Source organism: Mytilus galloprovincialis, chromosome 8 (assembly GCF_965363235.1).
Source record: "Mytilus galloprovincialis chromosome 8, xbMytGall1.hap1.1, whole genome shotgun sequence".
NCBI lineage: Eukaryota > Metazoa > Mollusca > Bivalvia > Mytilida > Mytilidae > Mytilus > Mytilus galloprovincialis.
In genome coordinates this window covers 27,198,043-27,222,325 of record NC_134845.1, presented here as the reverse complement: position 1 = coordinate 27,222,325, position 24,283 = coordinate 27,198,043, and the positions used below count along the sequence as shown (strand labels likewise).

General features: G+C 31.0%; 1 long non-coding RNA gene across 1 annotated transcript; it reads left to right on the top strand.

Annotated features, from left to right (window-relative positions):
- Positions 1-4,514: 4,514 nt before the first annotated feature.
- LOC143085452 (uncharacterized) lies at positions 4,515-22,060 on the top strand. Its single transcript, XR_012981338.1, has 3 exons — positions 4,515-4,650; positions 15,261-15,340; positions 19,917-22,060. It is a non-coding gene; the product is annotated as an uncharacterized LOC143085452 (long non-coding RNA).
- The last annotated feature ends 2,223 nt before the right edge of the window (positions 22,061-24,283 follow it).

Below are 24,283 nucleotides of genomic sequence, written 5' to 3'. Positions count from 1 at the left end.
ATTATCCTTTACATTGTGCAACACAAAGAGTTTAAAAAAGAAAGAAAAAAATGAATTCCCACAAACTTGTTTACATATATTACAGAAACTTTAATAAAATAAATAAAATAATATATTTTTTAAAATTGTGTTATTATAATTATATATAATAAAGAGAATTTGAGTCAAATCGGTGACCATGAATTTGACAGCTAGTGCCCCTTTAATTAATGTAATTATACCAGCTTTTTTATATACTGGTATTGTTTAATATTATAAAACACATGTCAGTATAATAAACAATTTGGTATTTGTATTATATACAATAATGTTTCTTGGTTTTCAAAACTATTAACTTTAATGAAAAAACAGCATTTTCGAATCTTATTTGAAAGTTTTCCCTTTTTACGTCAATTAAAAAAAATATTGATTTATTGAATAATGTTAATCATTTAACTTGCATAACTCATCATTACTACTCCTGAAATTTATATCATATATTTGTTTAAAATTTGTAGTGTTTCTTTTGAGTAAATTAAAAAAAGTAATGATACATTATATGGTCAAATTGATTATGATCAGTTTATATTGTTCAAAATATGTAACAAACAATTAAATTTGTAGCACATGTTCATTGAACGAACCATATGACAAAAGATTGATCTTGCAGCATCTGTATCTGATGTTCGTTCAATAGAAAAAATCATTTTTGTAAACATTGTTATACTGTTAAACATTTCTTTACCATACAGATACAGCATTGAGAGAGGAAGAAGATTTAGCTCAGTAATCGTTTACCCATATCTTTAAACCTTAATCATTACGGTGAGTATATTTTCAAATGAACCGTTTTTACCTTTTAAAATTAATAAACCAAAGTATTTTTTTTTCAAAATTGAGAAGTTTGTTGACATATTGCAAATTTTTCTTTTTGTTCATAGCGGGGAAAGTCGTAACAATTTATTTCATGCTGAGAGTTAAAATGCATAGTTAGGATATGATAAGGTTCAGCTTATATGAGATTGATAATTAGTTGCTTTCATTAAATTTTACCATTTTGACAGGAATTTCTGGTAAAACGGCACTTTTTATTTTAAAAGACATATATTTGATAAAAAAAACCCGTTAAACTTTGATTGCAGTAACTGACTGTTTACCTTTATATTGTAAGTTTCCGTCAGCTTCAAATATAATTTATTGTTCAGAATACATAATAAGACAATTTTTATAGAAGAATTATTACATTAGATGTATGTTTCATTATAATACGTTATTCTGATTGGCTAACTGCATTACACAATAAAATTTATCATTCATGATGACACGAGGTCCCACAATAAAGTGTTTTTATGATACTATAGCTACAAAAATGTAATTATAAGTATTCCGCGTTTCATACAAAATGTACTTCGGTCAACGCTTTTACACCTCAAAGGAGTTACAAAAAGAAGCATTCAATTCTTAAGGAAAACTCCTCTTTGGTGATATTGTGTGATGGTGTAGTATAAAGATAGAGAACTGAAAAAGTCAACGGCAAGAAACTTATCTTCAAACGCTTCAAAGTTTTTCGATTTTACAACACTGGGTCGATGCCACTGCTGGTAGACGTTTCGTCCCCGAGGGTATCACCAGCCCAGGAGTCAACACTTCGGTGTTGACATGAATATCAATAATGTGGTCATTTTTATAAATTTCCTGTTTACAAAACTTTGAATATTTCGAAAAACTAAGGATTTTCTTATCCCAGACATACATTACCTTAGCCGTATTTGGCACAACTTTTTGGAATTTTGGATCCTCAATGCTCTTCAACTTTGTACTTGTTTGGCTTTATAAATATTTTGATATGAGTGTTACTGCTGAGTCTTATGTAGACGAAACGCGCGTCTGGTGTACTAAATTATAATCCTGGTACCTTTGATAACTATTTACAGAACTAGTGAGTAATTTTTTTGACATATCTTGTACTGTATAACAGTGGTGAGATCATAATCATACATATCAGAATAAGTTACACGTATGAAAAGACTCGAATTGTATATCTCGGTTTTGTGTATTTCAACTTAATCTCTACGCTAAACAATAACAGTATTGGTCAGTGAATGCAAAGACCAAACGGATTCCAAGAGTATTTATTCTTGATATCATTTTGTATTAAATAAACGTTTAGGATGTTTTATTTTTTTAAACGATTATCAACAATTCATACATTTTCTGAAGAATAACTCAAAGATTTGATACTATTCTTCTCATGTCTTAACCAAATTTACAATCAGAGGAATGAAAGTCGATAATCACTTCCCGAATCCCCCCTTCCCCCACACACACTTAATTTAAGAGGACGGTTTTCACTTTTTTCAATTGTACGTACTGTACATAGACTCTCTTGTTGTCGTATTTCGTTTTTATGCCGTTGCATTGTCAGTTTGTGTTCGCCTTAATGAGTTCAAATATATATTTGGTATCTTTGACAATGATATCATAGCCAAACGGATGTTTAGTATGTTCATTTACAAATAGGCGAGTGACAGTTTTCCAAAAGACGCGTAGTTCAGTACTTTAATATACCTACCTAACACTTATTATCTGTACTTTCTGTTTTGCCCGGTCGTCAATAATTCGATTGATGCAATTTTCGTTAAATTAAGATAAAGGTCAAAACTGAACATTCAAAAATTTTTGTTAGAATTTAACAAAATGCTTTTGTGGTACATGTATGATATGTTTTTTTCTAAAAATTATCGAACCTTATAAAACAAAATACCATAATTCCAAATCAATTTCAAACTAAAATGTTGAATGCGAAAAACTCAATTGCATTTATTTGAAGAAAAAAACTCCCAAAAAAATGAATTTTATGCTTAGTGTCACTGGTTTAAAACCTTCAGGTACAAACATATTATTAGAAATATATTTGATACTATTTAGTCCTGATCACAAGGCTAGCGATAGTCTTTGATAACCACAGTTGTGTATGAAAATATTCGGAAGTTTTGGCTAGCAATGTTCTTCAGCCTTGTTTTTTATCTTGCCTTCCAACCTTTCGTTATAATCATGTGACACTGCTGATGTTATGTAAACAAAACGTGAACCTGTATCAATGAATTATAAGCCTCGAATCTTTGATGAGTTTTTGCAAGCACTATGTTAATGATATTGTCGGTGGACGTTTCGTCTCCAGTCGTACCACCAACTCGGCAGTCAGCACTATTTGGCTAACAGTAAATATTATCACTATAAACCGAAATCGAAATCGAAACGAAGGCAATAGTAGTATACCGCTGTTTAATAAAGACTAGAAGAGTAAAATTAAGTAATAATACATGAGTAGCCCACACCTCTTCTTCTAATTATAAAACGGTACTGATTGTGTTCACTCACTCATGTTCTTTTAGAATATATACTGTGTTTGTTGTCTCCCTTCTCTTATACAGTTTTAGTTTTATTGTCATGTATTGTAATTTCAATGAAAAAAATCACCACAATTATTTGTACACTTTAATTTAAACTGTAATTGTACTGCTCCTCGGGGCGTCTTGATTGACAAATAACAATTGTTGTTGTTGTTGTTGTTGTTAAAAAGTCATAAATCGATTGAGAGAAAACAAATCCGTAGTTGTTTTTTAACGAATGCCATAGACTTGTGTTGCACTTTTTTTTCTCAAAAGTTTTTGATTCATCATCAAACATGGCCGCCATGGCTAAATATAGAACATATATCTCAGAAACTAAAGCATTTAGAGCAAATCTGACATGGGGTAAAATTGCTTAAAAGGTCAACATCTATTAACCCTGAAATATCAGACAAACAGAACAACCAAATGTTGGGTTGCTGCCACTCAATGAAGTAATCGTAGATCAGCGGAATATAACGACTGAATTATTCGGGTTAATTTTAAATAATCATGTATCATCTACTTTTGTACAAAAGTTCATGTTATATAATCTATCTATATATTTATACATCACACTAAATATAATCATTTGAATAAAGTATTAACGATAATAGTTATCAAAGGTACCAGGATTATAATTTAGTACGCCAGACGCGCGTTTCGTCTACATAAGACTCATCAGTGACGCTCATATCAAAATATTATAAAGCCAAACAAGTACAAATTTGAAGAGCATTGAGGATCCAAAATTCCAAAAATTTGTGCCAAATACGGCTAAGGTTATCTATGCCTGCGTTAAGAAAATCCTTAGTTTTTAAAAAATTAAATTTTTTGTAAACAGGAAATTTATAAAAATGACCACATTATTGATATTCATGTCAACACCGAAGTGTTGACTACTGGGCTGGTGATTCCCTTGGGGACGAAACGTCCACCAGCAGCGGCATCGACCCAGTGGTGTAAAAAGAGCAAATTAGGTATGTTTGTCCTTTTATCGATAATAATGACGATTGAAAGCTAAGTAGATAAATTCATTATATTTGTCCTACGTTCATGCTACTTTATTATTTTTTATTAGTGATAGAAAAATTTCCGCGATAACATTATGTAATGTTAAATATTGACAAATGTAAAGATAAAGGGTCACATTTCTTTGTCCATCAGTCATTTCTTTGATAACGTTAACGTTATCTTAGTGGAAAGGTTAAAATTTACTTTATCAATACAACTAGATGATGTAGTTTGTATATAATATAATGGATTAAATCATTCGAAGGTATTTATTTAAATAAGAAATAGATATATTAAGAGAATTTGAAAAAAGTATATGTTTGCTAACAAGTTCCTACTACTAGTTTTTCTAGCTCTAAACACCAGTCTAGAAATTCTGCTGTTATTTTTTTTAGTGGGGTGGGTACGAACGTTCAGAATTCATTATAACTCGTTGTCTGATGGACGTTTTTCTTTGCTGACACTTTTTGACACACGTTTTTATTGTTTTGTCTAACTTGTAGCTCTTCATCTTTTATATAAGCTTTGGATTTCAAATATTTTGGCCACGAGCATCAATGAAGAGACATGTATTGTCGAAATGCGCATCGGGTGCAAGAAAATTGGTACCGTTAATTGTATTGTAACTTACACAGCTGTCATAAAACATGGAAGTTAAGCCAAATATAAAATATGTTTTTCCCATCACTATATTCGGAGATGCCTATACCAAGTCCAAAATATCAACGTTGTTTTCCATTCGTACCGTTGGTCAATACAGACAAACTTTTTTTGTTTTGGTTTATGGACTAAACTTTTTTAATTAACATTGGATTTTGGTATTTTCTCTCTCACTTTTACCAGGGTTTAAATCATGATTTTTATATTAATGTATGCATTTTCAACTCATGAATGTTTAGCTCTCAGTACATTTTTAAAATGTAAGAATTTCTTCAAATCGACAAAAACGTTAGTTTAGGTATACCAGATTTATATCTTTAACATATACAATATTAGGTCAATGTCAGAAAAACATAAAAAATATATGAGGCTGAAAAACTTGGGAAAGGCAAGGTTCTACAGAGCCCTTCGCCAGTTTTGTGCCAAATACAAAAAAAAAATTATATTTTTCTGAAATTGACCTTATGTTGGTTTTTTTACTGCAGCTTACATTAATACATTGATAGCTATTTAAATTGTAAATTTAATATTAAACGTATTATCATCCCTTAATGAACCTCTGATTGTAGAACCATGATGAAATTGTCATTGTGCAAAATAAAGCTGTGTTACTATATTTAGGAAATAAATACAACTAGTTGCAGTATAAACTTGTTTTAACCTGCAATTAGCCATCCATTGTTCAAATAACAGGTATATTTTTGCTTTATAAAATTTGTACTTGTACAAATAAAATCTCTTGTTACCCCACTTCCACGTTGAGCAAGCGGTAATATGAATATGTCTGTTTCCAAACCAGTTCATTTTGTTGTTCTCTTCGCGGTCCGCGTTTCAACGATGTCGATTTCTTTGCGAAATTAAAGACAATAATTTTCATTTTAATAACTAGTTTCATGTATTGGGAGTAATTTCAGGATAAAAACAATATATGTACATTGTCGGAAAATAGAAAATTTATTTGTACTCGCTACGAAACAGGAGAAAAGCTCGGTAAAGCCTCGCTTTTCGTCCTGTTTCTAAAGCTCATACAAATAAATTTTATATTTTCCGACAACATACATATATTGTATATTTCTTTGTCTATGAGAGTTATGTCTTAGTTCACTCTGTAAAATGTCGGTAAACTCTTTCCAATATTTTTCAATCGAGTATTTTTTTAAATCTTATTTTATTCATTAGATTATAGAGAGCTTAGAATTATCAAGGAATATGACAGTAATTTTCCATTCGTTTGATGTGTTTGTGCTTTTGATTTTGGCATTTCATAAGGGACATTCCTTTTTAAATTTTCATTGGAGTATGGTAGTTTTTTTATATTTTCTTTTAATCATCTCTGCAAAATCAAAAATCGTTCATGTTAACCTTCTTTTTTTTATGTATTCGAAGTCAATAGAAACAGTAAATTATTGTTTTTCACTCGGATTTCTGTTAATGTTTTAATTTCTAGAAAGATTTGTAAACTACCATACTATTTCATATTTTCAGTTGAACGATTTCGTTACTTAGCAGTATTACTTTTACAGTTAATCTTGTTTGAGGAAATAAACTTAAAACGTTTAATCCCGCTGCAAATGTTTGCACCTGTCCTAAGTCAGGAATCTGATGTACAGTAGTTGTCGTTTGTATATGTAATTTATACGTGTTCCTCGTTTCTCGTTTTTTGTATATAGATTAGACCGTTGGTTTTCCCGTTTGAATGGTTTTACACTAGTAATTTTGGGGCCCTTTATAGCTTTTTGTTCGGTGTGGTCCAAGGCTCCGTGTTAAAGGCCGTACATTAACTTATAATGGTTTACTTTTATAAATTGTTATTTGGATAGAGAGTTGTCTCATTGGCACTCACACCACATCTTCCTATATCTATTTAATATGGAAGTACCCAGTTTGTTTTCACTTAAGACTTCTAAATTTGAGGATAATTTATTATTTTCAAATCAATTAACCTATTTTAACTTGCACGGAATGAACATAAAACGTTTATGACCCTTCAATATTGTTGAACATGTGGTTTAAAAAACACACTTAACAAGCATCGCCTCGACACGTTTTATTTCTAAAGTATTGTTGAACTATTTAATTTGAAATCTCTATTTTTATTATACTACTAGTAATAGTCCAATTTAAGGTGCTTTTTCTTGAAATACTCTATGTGAAAGGGATAACAAAAAGGGGAGTATAGATAATGTTACCTATTTCTATAAATATGTGAATTCAGAAAGTAGGTAACAGTCAAAGTTAAAAGTTGTGAAGGCCATTCATTAAAAGCTTCTATGAAACAATCTAAAATGTTCACTCCTAATTAATTATTTAGTCATGGAATGTAAAATGCACAATTTTTTCTCTATGAAATTATAGATAGAAGAATCAGCCGTGAAAAAAAAACGAATAAAAAAACCCAGGTAAATTTCGAAGAATAATAATAGAACATCCCGAATCGACCTTATCAAAAGGATTATATAGCAAAACCAGTTAGGGTCTATATAGGGTATATTTGTATATTCGTTCATTTTCTATGTTATATTTCTTTTTTTTTAAAGTTTAAATATGGTTTCACTATTCTCTTTTCTATGAATTTTAATCACCCGCTATCCTTTACTTTTTGCCCAATTTACTCTTTTCCTTAGATATCAGAATAGTCATTTTATCATGAATTCTACCAATAATATTCTACTGAAGACTGTGCTATTCAGTTTGATGTGTGTGAGACGGTTACCCTGTCAACGCATCGGTCTCATTCATTAGAGAGTTCATACGATTTGTTCAGTTTTTGTTTTTTCATCTTGAATTGTTTTCTCAATCGATCGATTATATTGTAACATCGGTACACTATTGTTTTCTAGATTCGAATGAACATTGGTCACATTGAATATTCATGAAAACTCATGCATTTAGTGGGAATAGGTTTAAGATCGCGAATTATTTTGGAACTTTGGTACTTTTTTTCAAATGTTGAAAACGTTGCATATGTTTATAGATATAAGACGATGTGCCAATGAGACAACCTTCCATCCATGTCACAATTTGTAAAAGCAAGCTATAAAGGGTCCTAACAATTACTAGATTCTAGGAAAAAACATGTGCATGGATATTTCAGCAACTCCTTCAAATATTTTTGACGAGAAAAGTAAATAAACAAAAATACAGAACTACAAGTGAAATCAAAACTGAAAGTTCTGTATAATACGGCAGAATTAAAAGCTCAAACACATCTAATGAAAAGAAAACAACTATCATATTCCAAATTTAGTGCAGGCATTTCCTTAGTTAGAAAATTGTGAGTCAAACCATAGGTAGCTAAAACTCTCACTTGTATTACAGTTGCATATAATTCCATTTTATTGACGATTTTATTATTTTTATTATAGTGTTCTTTTTATGGGAACAGTGCTTCTCCCACCTTTTTCAAAGTAAATCATTCTTATCTGGTAATGGATTAAGATGGACAATTCACCTGTCATTGTTATCAATATTGTTTTGTTATAAAATAAACATCCAGCCTTGTGTGTGGCAACTTGCTCTTGTTGACATAATTACAGTAAGGCAACTTGTTTTCGAACTGTATGGCAACTTTCTAGTTTAATGCTATTTATATCACGTTCCTTTTTTTTTTTAAAGAAATTGTGTTCAAACTACAAATATATCTAATTATAAATTTAATTATAAATTTGATAGAAATACAATTTGCTTGAGTGACAGCATTGGTAATAATGGAATACACGATATTATGCTACACAAGATTTATCTGAATTGAATATTTATTTTCATCCGATGTATATTTTTTTCCCGCTAATTTTTTTTCATCAACAATAGATGACTGCATTTTGTGTTACCGAAATATTGTGTTCAACTTTTTCAAGGCTAAGTTATTTATTTTAAAAATTCCCACGTTTTGCAATATTGCAGTTAATACTGTAAACACTTACGCGTAGAACGATACTATAAAGTGATATATTAAGATTATATAGATACTTGAAATGTCATTATAGATTGTTTAATATTGTATGACAATTGACAAGTAAAAAACTTCATATTTAAAAGATAGTAAAATGTGTATTTTAATGAAATATAAAATTGATATAACGGAATGAAAGATTCGATTATTTTCATTTATTTCAGGGCTAAATGTTGAATGTTAAACTCATTTCTATAAAAACAACTATATCGGTCGAGTTTCATACATTTATAAGTTAAAAAAACAGAGAATGTGTGTTTCTAATCTAAACATCCACATGTTTATGCATTTTTTTTGTCTCACATGTATTGATTTATATCACTTCATTTGACAAAATATAAAATTTAAATTTAAAAATATATGTTTTAAACATCTTCTACGTGCAAAAGTACTACATAAACATAATTTGGACAAATACCCCCCTTTTATCCGCCATGACCACTACCCACCCCTCAAATTCTACCTGTGTTTAACTATCTCATTTTAATTTAAGACAAACAGCATTAACACAATTGAAAACAGTTTCAAAAGCGGTAACCTCATCGAGAAATCATTATCTTTCAGTCAGTTTAATTGAAGTCTGGAGCTGGCATGTCAGTTAACTGCTAGTAGTCTGTTGTTATTTATGTATTATTGTCATTTTGTTTATTTTCTTTGGTTACATCTTCTGACATCAGACTCGGACTTCTCTTGAACTGAATTTTAATGTGCGTATTGTTATGCGTTTACTTTTCTACATTGGCTAGAGGTATAGGGGAGGGTTGATATCTCACAAACATGTTTAACCCCGCCGCATTTTTGCGCCTGTCCCAAGTCAGGAGCCTCTGGCCTTTGTTAGTCTTGTATTATTTTAATTTTAGTTTCTTGTGTACAATATGGAAATTAGTATGGCGTTCATTATCACTGAACTAGTATATATTTGTTTAGGGGCCAGCTGAAGGACGACTCCGGGTGCGGGAATTTCTCGCTACATTGAAGACCTGTTAGCGACCTTCTGCTGTTGTTTTTTCTATGGTCGGGTTGTTGTCTCTTTGGCACATTCTCCATTTCCATTCTCAATTTTATAAACAAAAACACAGATAACTTTAATATATCTTTCATAACACTATACCACGCTAATGCGGAAAATTTACAAATCATTATAAGAAAACATTTGCACTCAATGCAAGACAACCCGCAGTTCAAAAATCTCTTTGATAAAAAAAAAACTACAATAGCATTCAAAAGAAACAGGAACATTGGGGAAATCGTTAAGAAACACTTGAAATAAATCAATGTCGCCCAGTAGAAATTAATTAGACAGTTACACTTAAACCAAAAGAAGGTGCGCTGACAATGAAAAATGCATATTGAAATGTATCTTAAACTAAACTAATAACCCAAACCAGTGATTCATACGTTGATAAAACGAACAATAATAAATAAAAGGTACAATAATAAATAAAATGTACAAAATGATAAACAAATAAACATTTAGAGAATAAGAAAACAAAACGGACGACCTCTAAATATAATTCCGAAAGAACTCGAAACATTGTACACGTAGTACGTAATCAATGTAAGGTCGAAAATGTGATCTATACTATAAACGGGTGGATATTGGATCAATATATCTATAATTTATGAAAAGGTCAGGTTTGTTTTTTAACAGATTTAAAAACAATGTCATACATTTTTACATATATATCAATAATTTTCTCACATGAATTTTTCAAAAATTCCTTTAATAGCAGATCTGCATCACTTGATTTATAATTTTTCAATGACTTAATCGCTTCGACAACCTCGTCTACAGTATTTAAAGAATTCAGTTCAACATTCAGATTAGTTACAGCATTACAATCAATATCATCTGTAAAATCACCATTCTGATCATGTTGTACGTTACTCAATTTCTTAAAATTATCATAAAAACATTCAAGTGATATCTTCTCTAGTACATTTGTCTGTGTATTACTTGATTTGTTAGGGAATGACCAATAAGAATTAGGATCACTTTGTTCTTACTCTCTACAGATTTTACCCGGCAATTGTAACTTTTGGCTTTATGATAATCCTTCCTTTTAGTATAACACTCTTGATTAAACCATGGTTTATTAACCTTACACTTTTTAATGTTTCTATTACAATTATTGTTTACAACATTTTTTTCTTTCAACATACCTACCACATTCAGAAGCAGCTTGTATAATATTATTATTACATTCTTCAATTAAACTGTTAATTGAGTCTCCATTTACACTTGCAATATCAAAGGCATCCAATTTATCATTCAAACATACAATATTTTCATTATTCAAACAATCATTAAAGGGGCACTAGCTACGAGATGTATACAAATTTAAAGTATCATTTGTTTTTGTTCAATCAATAATAAAAGTGAAATAGTGAAATAATAATTCGCTTTAAGCAGCCAAAATGGTTCAATTTTATCAAATTAAGCTAAATAAATTTTGATAATGAATTATTCACTTGCAAGTGAAAAAGTCGACCTCATTAAATCCGTATTCATGTGAACTTCAATTTAACCCCTTAACTAGAGATGGACAACGCATGATTTGTAAGTGTGTTGTTTATTTAAAGGAAAGGAATGTCAACATTGAAAGTGAAACAAAGGTAAATCATTTGATGACTGATTCGATCCACTAAAAATCTTTCTTCTACATGTAAAAACGACGAGAAACATTTATTTCTAATCTATAAAATAAAATTAAACAGACCTATAAAAATTCAAATGCACGTGTTGGCTTAATCTATTTATATCTAATCATTAGTATATTTATGTTTACATCGCTTATATGGTCATCTGAGGTCAACTCGATATTTAATTAGATGGAGTTTAGGCTTAAATACACACGAAACGAAACTACATATTATTGACTCTATGCTCTGTAAACTGTTTATTTCACACTTTTGATAGTTTGGATAAATGTTTTACATTGTTATAAATAAAATATGAAAATTTGAGTCAAATCGGTGACCATGAATTTGACAGCTAGTGCCCCTTTAAAATACTGAAGGTTTTTGCTATCCCAGACTGCTTTTACAATAAGGCTGGGTTCACCATAGTTAATACATTTATCCACATCAATCAATTTACACATTATTTTAACATGCAATGCATTGTGAACATCACTTATCGTTGGGTCAATTGGTAATCTTTTAAATTCTGATATATAAGGAAAAAGTTCAGGTGATAAAATACAGTAATCAACAATAGTGGTGTTTTTACAAGTTCACGACAACAACGGTATTTCGATGAGGTTTGTTCTCCTCTTTCCAGTGATATAAAATATAGCCGTGTATTATTCCGTTAAGGCAAATCGATCAAATTTGTTGATTGGGCACCCTACGACTATACCTTTGTACTATAGTAAACATTACAGTAAGCATTATCGCCTTCTCTAACAAAGAGCTGCGTTTCTTTTGTTCTATTCCAACCGGCTTTCCGCCTGTCTTATGATCACGAACTGTAGTTAAATTCTTTTTAATATTGTATGCCAATACAGCTCTTTAAAAAAAAAAGTCGTTTATCGAATATTTCGGGATTCTGTTTTACGTTACGGTATGCAGCTGTGCAACGTTTGTTGTTAATTTTTGTTAATAAAGATATGTATAAGATACATTTACTTTTATATTTAATTGATAATATCAATAAGTTGGAACCCGATAAGAATCAAGTTTATTTGTCACCATGATTAACTGGTTGACCTATACCCTTTGTCTGTGGTAGGATAATAATTTTATCATGAGTTCTACAAATTATATTCTATTCCTGATTGTGATATTTTAAAGAGCGTGAATTTGCATGGCAAGTAATGCGCACATGAGATGCTTAACCCTGTCGATGCACCGGTATCATTCATTGTAGACTTAATGCGATTCCTTCAGTTTTTGTTTTTACCTCGATTTTTTTCTTAATCGATCGATGATATATTAAAAATTTTGTGTTCTATATTCGAATAAAACATTGATCATACGGTGAAATACGTTTGAAGTCGGGATTTATTTAGAAACTGTGGTACTTTTTTCAAATGTTGAAAACGTTGCATATGTTAGTACATGGATATTACAGCATTTTTTTCATTTATTGTTGACGTAAAAGCAAAATAAAAAAATACCGAAGGAAAATTCAAAAAAGGAAAGTTCTTAACACAATGGTAAAATCAGACGCTTAAAATCATCTAACGAATGGAAAACAACTGTCATATTTCTGACTTGGTACAAACATTGTCTTATGTAGAACATGGTTGGGTTGTCAACGTATAGTTGTTCCGCCTAACAGAAGTTCCAATGGAAACTTTGTTATCAACATTGTCATAATATCTATTCCTGTTGGAACAAGTATTCTATACCATTTATTCCGTTAGGAACATATACTGTAATATTTATTCCTGTGGAAATAATATTCTAGAATATATTTTCCTTTTGGAACTTATGTTATGAAGGAACTTCTAATCCGTGACAGGTCGAACCTAGTTGTATATCTAGCTTAAACTCTCACTCATGACAGTCGCTCAGAATCCCATTATATTAACGGAAAATTTTTAATAAAAGTCTTCTTTTTATGGAAATAGTCTTTCTTTCCACTTGTTCGAAGTAAGTCACTCTTATATGGTAATGGATGAAAAAGCGAAAACTCACCTGTCATTGTTATCAATATTGTCCTATGATCAGGTAAATAGACATGACATGTTAGACTCAACGTTATACCATTTATTAAGATTGAATTTGAAACTTTTTAACTCTTTGCTATCGATGAAGACTTAAATTGAGAAAAGAAATGAGGAATGTGTGAAAGAGACAACAACCCGACAAAAAAACAGCCGAAGGCCACCAAAGGTGAAAATCCTGCACCCGTAGGCGTGCTTCAGATGGCCCCTAAACAAAAATGTGCTAGTGTACAGTGATAATGGACGTCATACTAAACTCCAAAATGTATAAAATAAAATTAAATTAAAAATTAAGAGGCTCCTGACTTGGAACAAGTGTTTTTTGATATCTCAACCATCCCTTATACCTCTAGCCATTATAGAAAAAACAAACACACAACAATACGCACAGTAAAACTCAGTTTTAAAGAAGTCCGAGTCCAATGTCAGAATAGGTAACAAAAGAAACTAAACAAATTGACAATGATACATAAATTAACAAAGAACTACTAGCAGTTACTGATATGCCTTCTTCAGATCTCAATTAAACTGATTGAAAGATAATGTCTTCATCACATGAATATCAGGCACAATCCCTCCCGTTTGGGGGGGGGGGTAGTATCATACCATCATAAAGTAAAGGAGAAAAACAAAACCCGTATCATGCTAATACGGAATAAATGTGTTTATTTCCGATGCAAAGACCCAATAAGTTAATCAATATTAAAACCAAAATATGCAATCTTTCATGACCTAACAACAGTATCGTAACTATATCCCTTCTTAATAAATCTGTTGAAAAGTATGTTAGCTTTTGAGGTGAATGTAATCTTTTAACGTCATTTTCCTATTTGTGTCGTAGACTTTCAGTCTCTTCGGCGTTACATTTGTTTTAAAATTCACCTTACAAAGCCTGATCATTAGCATACTAATCTTGTCAAATATGTGTTTGCTTAAATATCGATTTTGTCCTGCCTATGGATAAACTTTTACCCATATGACGTTAAAAAGTAAAATAATAAAAACAAAGCTCAAACAATCAAACAAATAGAAAACAACTGTCAAGTTCCTGTATTGGTACAAACATTTACTCATGTAGAAAATGGGGGATTGAACCTCGTTTTACAGCTAGCTAAACCTCTCACTTATATGAAAATCGCATCAAATTCTATTATATTAAAAACGATGCGTGGACAAAACAGGCACTATAAATGAAAATGTCAAAATAGGGGTACAGCAGTCAACACTGTGTTATCATCTTAATAACTATAAAAACAAACAAATGTAACAAAGAAGCACAAGAAGCCATACATCGAGTTTAACAATCTAATTTTGCTTTTTTATAATACGATTTTATTTATCTGTGTACAATTCACCAATAAAGGATTGTTTTATTTTATTTTAGTGTATTTTAGTTGAATATTGAAAAAGCTACATTTTTACTGATACATGTAGATGGATTTTAACCTGTTGGAATGAATAAATAAAAAAAACATCTACTTCAGTCTTTAAACCAAATTCATCCCAATGTATGAAATTGAAAATAGACAAGAACAAATTACATTTAAAGGTAAATTAATGATGCAGATGTCATTTATTTTTAATCAATAGATAACATCAGCACTGTGTATCAACGCCAGCAAAATTGGGTAACCACGAATCGGATATAAAAGGTAAAAAATGTAAAGAAGGTAAGAATTCTTTTAATTTTAGACATTTCTACCTTTCCGAATAGTTTGTCCGCTTTAAAACGATTTTCTGATATGTAAAGCTTGAATTTAGCATGTAGAAAACAGACAAGATGTTGTGTTATTCTCCAAAACTGTTCACTTGTTTCCAAACAATTTTGAGGCAGATTGCCCTCCAACGTCCCATTGTTAAGATATTCAACTGTTTTTCATTCTTTTTACACAAAAGGATTTAGATTATGATAGTGTTACTTCATATTTACTGAAATTCACTATCAAAAAGTTTTCTAAAGAAAATCGATCAAAATCGAATCCATCCTGAGGTACGGCCACTTGCTCTTGTTGAAAAAATCACAGGACGGCAACTTGATTTAGAACTGCATGGCAACTGATTTATTGTCGTATTTTGAAGCCTTATTGTCACCTTAGTAAACAACCAACAAAGAAGCATAGACAATGAGCACGCGCATAACATGTATAACAAGATATAATAGTTGATCTCAATGACAGATCCATGCTTATTGTGATCACCGAGTTTTTGTAGAGAAAGAACACGTTGAGGTTATTGCATACGGAAAACAACTAACCATTTAGTTATATGTATCATTTTTTTTAATTTGAAGTTGCATAAGACTTCAAAAACAGAATGTTTGATTGAAATCAAAATATCCACATGCTGCTGCACACTTGTATTAATTAAACTCATCATAGATACCAGGACTAAATTAAGTTTATACGCCAGACGCGCGTTTCGTCTACAAAAGACTGATCAGTGACGATTAATCTATATCATTTCATTTGACACAATATCAAAATTAGAAATACATTTTTCAAACATCTTTTACGCGGCGAAAAAGTACTACAAAAAGAGAATTTGGACGAAAACCTCCCCTTTTCCACCACCAACACTATCACAACCTAATCCCCACATTCTACCTCTCTAACGCTCTACAACTAACACACTTTAGAATAGGCCAAACAGCATTAAAACCATTGAAATTTTGAACACTAATATTTTGAACACTGTTACGTCCTACAGAATTGACACAAAAGGGCTGCAAGAAGTGTTTAGAATTTTACACTTTCATTAACAGTGTAAGATGTAACATCAGCAGCTCGAACCCGGTAAAAAAGAGAATACCAAAATATTTACATATTTAAGGAAAACTTCACTGTATACCGCCACTTTGGATTGTACAAAAGTATTACAGAGGGAGAGCCGGAGGGGTCCGGATCCCGAAATCCCGGGCTTAAAAACCTAAAATCCCGAGGTCCCGAATTTAGAAAAAATTAAATCCCGACATCTCGAAAATCGAAAAAAGAAATCCCGGATCCCGAAAGGGTCAATCCCGAAATCCCGAGCTTAAAACAGCTGATTCCAACGTCCCGAAAAAGGCCCTGCCCCCCCCCCCCCTCCCCCAGTACACAATCGGTCTAGTTCTTTTCTCAAATCCTAAAATTTGAGACGCAATGTATGTGAAAGACTGTTTGTTTGTATAAAAAAAAAGGTGATTTATTCCATTATCCAAAATGATTTACAGCTCGTTTAGATAAATGTTTGCTCAAGCACTGTTATTAAGATTGACATCTGAAAACAATATACATAGGCGGATTTAAACTTGTATTCACTTTATATTTAAATTTGATTAGACATAATATGAATACTTGTTGCTTGGAGACCCATTTCTTCTATCATATTTATGAAAAAGGCTCAGTAATTTTTTTTTCTATTGTATACAGATGATCAACATAAAAACAAAATTGTTCCAACCCATAGTTTTAAATAGTAAACCGTGTAGAATATGTATTGGCAATTAAGGTATCAAATGCAAGAATATCGTATGACTGATAATTTAGAATGATAAATTAAGGATTGAAGGAAATCTAAAAAAGAGTTTATATGTTCCAGACCGTATGAGTATTTGGACCGTACGCGTACGGTCTGGACCGTATGTGTACTTTGTCAAGATACGCATACGGTCTGACTAATATTAAGAAGTTGGTCAAGTTTATTAGATACAAATGTATATAACAGATGAACATAACTTATATCTCAAATTAATATAAAAAGTTCAATAGTAATTGAATAAAAAGTTTTAATATTATAACTTTAAAAAAATCACGCTTATTTAATCTGTTAATGTCCTGTATTTAGCAAGTCAGTAATTCATTAATTGGAGCCAAGTAGGCTCATTGAAATTGAAGTTATCGGAAGTAAACTTAAAGTGGGAGGACAATTGTTTTTGAATATTTAGGAACTTTACAAAAAAAAATGCATATGCAAAGGAACATGCATGAACAAAATATGTTAATTTAAAAAAAAATATGACGTTCTTTGTGGAAGCCAGTCTCAACTTGAGTACCAAAATCGGTTTCACGGATAAACAAATATTTAATTTCAATTGCTCGCTTTATCCCTTTTTCCATCTAACTGTAATAATAACAATTTGTATAACTAAAAATATAGATTTTGATAAATGTTTGTACAAATTAAACCCATATGATCCCAAAACATGAATGGTCTGGAACATATATAGTGAGTAAAATTTGTACCGGTGAGAAGAATGCTCTGATATATGTGAATAACGGTATATCGGCCTTGATCCAAAACAATGTTTGAAATTTGAAAAATTAAACATAGAAAGCAATGGGGTCAAGAATTGGTGGGGTGCGTTTTATTCAAAATTTTGGTAAACAAACTGACCTAAAAACCAGATAGTTATGTAAAACACATCAGAGGCGTCATCTGATAATTCATATCTTTAATAATAACCTACATCGCAAGCACTCGAGCTGTGGCTATTATCTCTGGTTACCTTACATTCATATATAAAAGCAAACCATGAGGAAATTTGTATATTTTGTAAAATTACTTGATTTTCTTTTTTTCTCATCAAAGTTTATTTTAAATTGGCAAAGTATGTACGCACACAAAAAGACCACCTTTTGGGTGAGATTATGTCAATAGTTATAATTAAGCTTCTCTTACATTATTTTGTTATTTCTTGGATGTGCACGATGGTTCCATGCAGGAAATAACGATGGAAAATGCATACATCCTGTATTCTGTATTTTTCATCGTTTGCATGAAAACGGTAGATATTATGATGTAATTGAAATGTCATTCGATAAATTGTATGTTTTCATTGAGATTTCCTGACTGTAGGCAATTCTAAACAATATGTGCATATTTAAAATAGTTGTCAAATATTTAATGCCTTCTTCTTTGTCTGAAAAAAGGAAGAAAAAAAAACAATTGAAAAGTAGTATCTTGCCAACGGGATGACGGAGAGCGACTGACCTTCAAATTGTCTTGTATCAAGTAAAAACACTGAATCTTGTGTTTGAATTCTACTATTTTGCATGAAAAGTAAAGCTTTAAATATTAGGAAACCATTTCAAAAGCGGTACCTTCATCGAAACAGTAGAAATGGTTAAAACATTCCCCATTTCCTTTCTCAATTTTATATACTTTACTTGTTTATCTGTTTTTTCCTTTCGCTTTGCATCGTTGATACCAAATTCGATTGCGATATCACGCAATGACTAGTGCATCCCTCAAGGTAACATAATTAGATTGACCACATCGCATGGTTTATAACCCAAATAAATGGGCAACAACTCAATGTGATTACTCTTTTTTTTGGACCTTCAATAAATAGGCACCATTCGAAGTTGAACATAGCAGATGGTGAACATTGTTCATAGTAAGGTTGTACTGTTCCTTTTATGAGTTTATTTTCTCAGTAAAATACACCACATTATTGCATTCAAATATAAATAGAAGAATGCCAGGAATACTATACAGACTTCTAAGTGACATTAGTAAGTTTTTATAATCACATACTGTGTTGATGAATTCCTTTCGATATTGTATGCTAATAAAGTACGTTAATTTGGATTTCAAGTCCTTGTATCGCATATTTAGGCATGTTATGTATGTTTGACATTACTGCATGCAGCTGAATATCTTTTTTTTAACTTAAGTTTGGTGATTAAGCCATTAATAAGATAATTTTACCTTAAAATTTAATTTGTAAAATCAGTAAGTTTGGAACCTACTCAGAATCAAGAATAAGTTCGTTTACTTTATAGACCTTCGTACATCAATAATCAATTTCGTAATCGATAGCAAGGCCTTCATTGAACCGGGGTGTTGAATTGAGTTTTGATATTTGACCGTCAATTTGGTTCAGTCGTTTCTGAAAAAATGTAGATATGATCAATTACTAAAATCAGCAACAAATAACATAATGAACGTCAATCCTCACTCATGAATGTTTGGAAACAAAGACAAGTAATTTAACGTCGAAAGACGACAAAAAAGAAACATTTCCAACCAATGGGTGCTAAGAAATGTAATAGTAACAGTTTAAACTGTCTCATTGAACCGTAATCATACAAAATATGAATTGAATATAAATGAAAAATATTTACAAAAAATCAAATTATGGATGTGGATAAAAAATATATATTTATTTGTACAAAAACACCTTGGGTATAAAGTAGCATATCCTTTGTCACCAAATACACTTTAACGACCTAAAAAAAATCTCATTTCATTTTTATTTTACAGCAGAAAAATGGTAATTGTGGGTACTCCATATGTACTATGTCACTTCATCGTATCAACGTAACAACCTTCAAAGAATGATTTTTTAGATGCATAGGAGAGACCAATACACCATCTAATAACATTTTTTTGTACCACAAGTGCAAAAGCGGTTGTCGGTATTTATCAAAACATGAGGAAACAACGCAATTTCGTGTGTTTCATTTTTGGGTTTTTACTTTTTATGTTCGTTTATTTTGCAAACTACCAGCATATTCGTATAACTGATATTGAGTTGCCAGACGAAAGGTTGATTTATGTACCTGAAGTAAAAAATACAAGTGCCGCCTTTTTAGTAGACACTTCTGCTTGCAAAATTCCGAATATAGATCCATTTGATAAATCAGTGAAACGAATGTTAAAAAATGGAACAGCTTTAAAGTGTGCTGTGAAGGATGATATAGTATATTCGAATGGAAATACTATAATCATTGATTGGAAAGCTGTTAATAACTCGAAATTAAAAAATAAAATGAAATACTGCAAATATGAAGTCATTTGGCGACCCTATAATGAAATGCAAGATCACAACTATATGAAATTCATAAACGAAAGTGATAAATTTGTAGATCGTGTTAATATATCAGATGAATTTGTTCGTGTAAAATGCTACACTGGAGCTGGCCTAAAGTTGTATACAAATTTCTTCTCTTTTGTTCATTTAAAAGAAGACGTCGAAGATAGATGCGAAAAAAATGCAAAACAATTTGAAAACACACGAAAAGAAGAATTGAACATTTTGATGTTGGGTGTTGATTCAATAGCTCGAAATAATATGCTACGTTATATGAAGAAAACTTGGTCGTATTTGGTCAACGAAGTCAACGCAGTTGATCTACTTGGTTATAATAAAGTTGCTGATAACACCTTTGTAAATATAGTTCCAATGACGGCTGGAAAATATGTTGATCAGTTACCATGGAACGAATCAATAAGGTGGACGCCAATGGACAACTATAATTTCATATGGAATAATTATTCTGCAAAGGGGTATAGAACTTTCTATGCTGAAGATCATCCTGATATTGCAATTTTTGATTTTGGAAAATCTGGTTTTAAAAAACCTCCTGGTGATTACTTCAATAGGCCTTTGAGTATCGCTATGGAAAAAACTAAAGACGTTTGGAATTCTGATCATTATTGTGTGCATGGAAGAATAGAAACTAATATAGTTTTAGACTATTTAAAGAATTTTGCGAAGACATTTCAATCTAAACCGCATTTTTCCTTCTCATTCATCACACGACTAACACATGCATATATCGAGGAATCATATAAAGCAGACGACATCTACCTCAAATTTTTCAAAGACATGTATGAAGGCGGTAACTTAAAAAACACAGTTGTTTTCTTTTTCAGTGACCATGGGATGCGTTTTGGTGATGTAAGAGAAACATTCGTAGGAAAATTGGAAGAACGTCTTCCTTTTATGTTAATCGCATTCCCTCCATGGTTCATTAAAAAATATCCAGACACTCATAGAAATTTACAGATAAATGCTAGAAGACTTACAACTCCTTTCGATATATTTGCCACTTTAGAACATATTCTAGATTTCGATGGTATTCAGAAAAATGAAATGAAAAAGCAAAGGTCAATGAGCTTACTTAATGAAATTCCAGAGGATAGAACGTGTGATGAAGCTGATATCCTACCTCATTGGTGTACTTGTTCTAAACATGAAGAATTAGATATTCAAAATAAGACAGTTATCAAAATTGGTGTAACTCTAATATCAAAGATTAATCAAGATTTAAAAGATTCCTTTGACGTTTGTGAAAAATTACACTTGAAGTCTATAAAATATGCTCTGCGTGTCATACCGTCCGATAAAGTGCTTCGATTCGAACAGAGCAAGAATGACGTCATAGATAGGAAGGTTATATACGGCGATCGAGTAAAGTCTTATATTGATTATCAGATAACCGTACAAACACAGCCGGGAGATGCCGTCTTTGAAGGGACGTTACGGTATGACGAGAAAGGAAAAACGTATGACTTAGTAGGTGATGTCAGTCGAATTAATAAGTACGGTGATCAATCACACTGTATTGAGCAACATCATCTTAAAAAACTTTGTTACTGTAAAATACAGCCATAGAATGTAAAAATCAGTCGTTTTATATTAAAAAAAATCTCCAAAGTCATCAATAGTTCTATTAAGTTGAAACAAATACCAAGAAAAAAAAATGAACCAAATTAAGGTTTTTTGAAGAAGTTTGCCGATGTTCTAATCTCTTTAATCAAATAAGAAAAGAAGAACTGTTTGCGGTTAATATCTCTAGGTAAAAATTACATCTGACGATTTGCCTTAGCCTTTTAGATTAAAGCTTAAAAAGTTTTATTTATAAGACTCTTAAAACAGTTGATGTCCAGCATATACAATGCAGAAACATAAGTTTTGTACACCTAACTTTATATCATAATATCTATATTTCATTTTTCTAAAAGCAGCTCTGCCTTACTAGAATGAATTAATACAAACATAATATTCATCTTTAAAATGCGTTTCATAGGAATACAAGTACAAATTTTAGTTTTCCTTTATTAATTTTTAGCGAATTTAAAAGGACACTAGCTACGAGATATATACAAAATCAAAAGTATGATTTTTTTTGTTCATTCATTAATGAAATAGTGAAATAATAGTTTTCGTTTATCAGCTAAAATGGTCCATTTTTTTTCAAATTAAGCTAATAAATTTTGATAATGAATTATTCACTTGCAAGTAAATAATTTGACCTCATTAAATCCTTATTCATGTGAACTCCAATTTAACCCGGAAGAAAAAGATAGAATAACGAATGCAATGTCCGTGTAAGAGTATTTAAAGGAAAAGAATGTCAAAATTGAAAGTGAAACAAAGGTAAATAATTTGATTAACTGATTTGATCCACATAAAATTATTCTTTTAAAAGTAAAAACGACCATAAATATAAATTTATAATCTATATTACAAAATTTAACAGACCTATAAAAATACAATTGCACGAGTTGCTTCATCTATTTATATCTATGTTTAGGTTTACATCGCTTATATGGTCATAGAAGATCAACTCGATAGTTAATTAGATGACGTCTTGACTAAAATTCACACGAAACGAAGCTACATCTTATTGAGACTATGTCCTGTAAATTGTTTAATTTATACTTTCGATAGTTTGGAAAAACGTTTTACATTGTTATAAATACAATATGAGAATCTGAGTCGGTGAATATGAATTTGGCAGCTAGTGCCCCTTTAATCTTGAATCTTTGTTAATATATTTTTGAAAGGAAAATGTCAGAATCTGCTTAAACTTCCAGAACATCTGAGATAATCCCAAATTTTGTGGTGTTGGTGTTGGTTTTGCTCAGTTTTTGTTGTGTTTTGTCTTTGTGTGTTCAGTTTTTGCCATGGCTTTGTCAGTTTTTTTTCGACATGTGTGTTTGAATATCTCATTGTAATATTTCACTTCTTTTTCAAGACAACACAACTATAAACATTTGTTTAAGGTGATATCCAACACTTTCACTGAAATTAATTTGGCTCGTTTAATTTTCATAAAATTTTAACAAAATATAAAAATTTTAAAAATTTTGAACCAACCGTTTGTCAGAAAAATTACATTGGTTATATAGCACTTTGACAAACACCAATTTTGATCATTGAGAAGCTTAATATTCCCTTTACAACACAACGTAATCAAAACGTTAAGCTAACTTTACAGAGTTATCTCCCTGTAGTGTTAGGTACCACCTTAAATGAAATGAAATAGAAAGTTTGATATATAAGTTATGTTTTCTTAAACTTGTAATAGACCTATTACGTCATAACTACAATCCCCTTTCCTTTCATGAATGTGATTCACCGAATAAGACTATTTACCGGATTTGTTATAACATGAGCAACATGACGGGTGCCACATGTGGAGCAGGATCTGTTTACCATTCCGGAGCATCTGAGATCACCCCTAGTTTTTGGTGGGGTTCGTGTTGCTTATTCTTTAGTTTTCTATGTTGTGTCATGTGTACTATTGTTTGTCTGTTTGTCTTTTTCATTTTTAGCCATGGCATTGTCAGTTTATTTTCGATTTATGAGTTTGACGGTCCCTCTGGTATCTTTTGTCCCTCTTTTAAGGTTTATCTATTGTGTTATATATGACTTGACAAACGGTTATTATTACTGACAGGTGTTAACCGATGTAAAAAAATAATCTCAAATGTAATTTACATTATTTAGATCTCGGTCAAAGAACTGGAATAAAAAGAAATCCTTTATTGATAGGAAAGAAATGAATGCTTTGCATGAAATAATAGTAAACAAAAAACATCTAAATTACAAAAAGTCATGA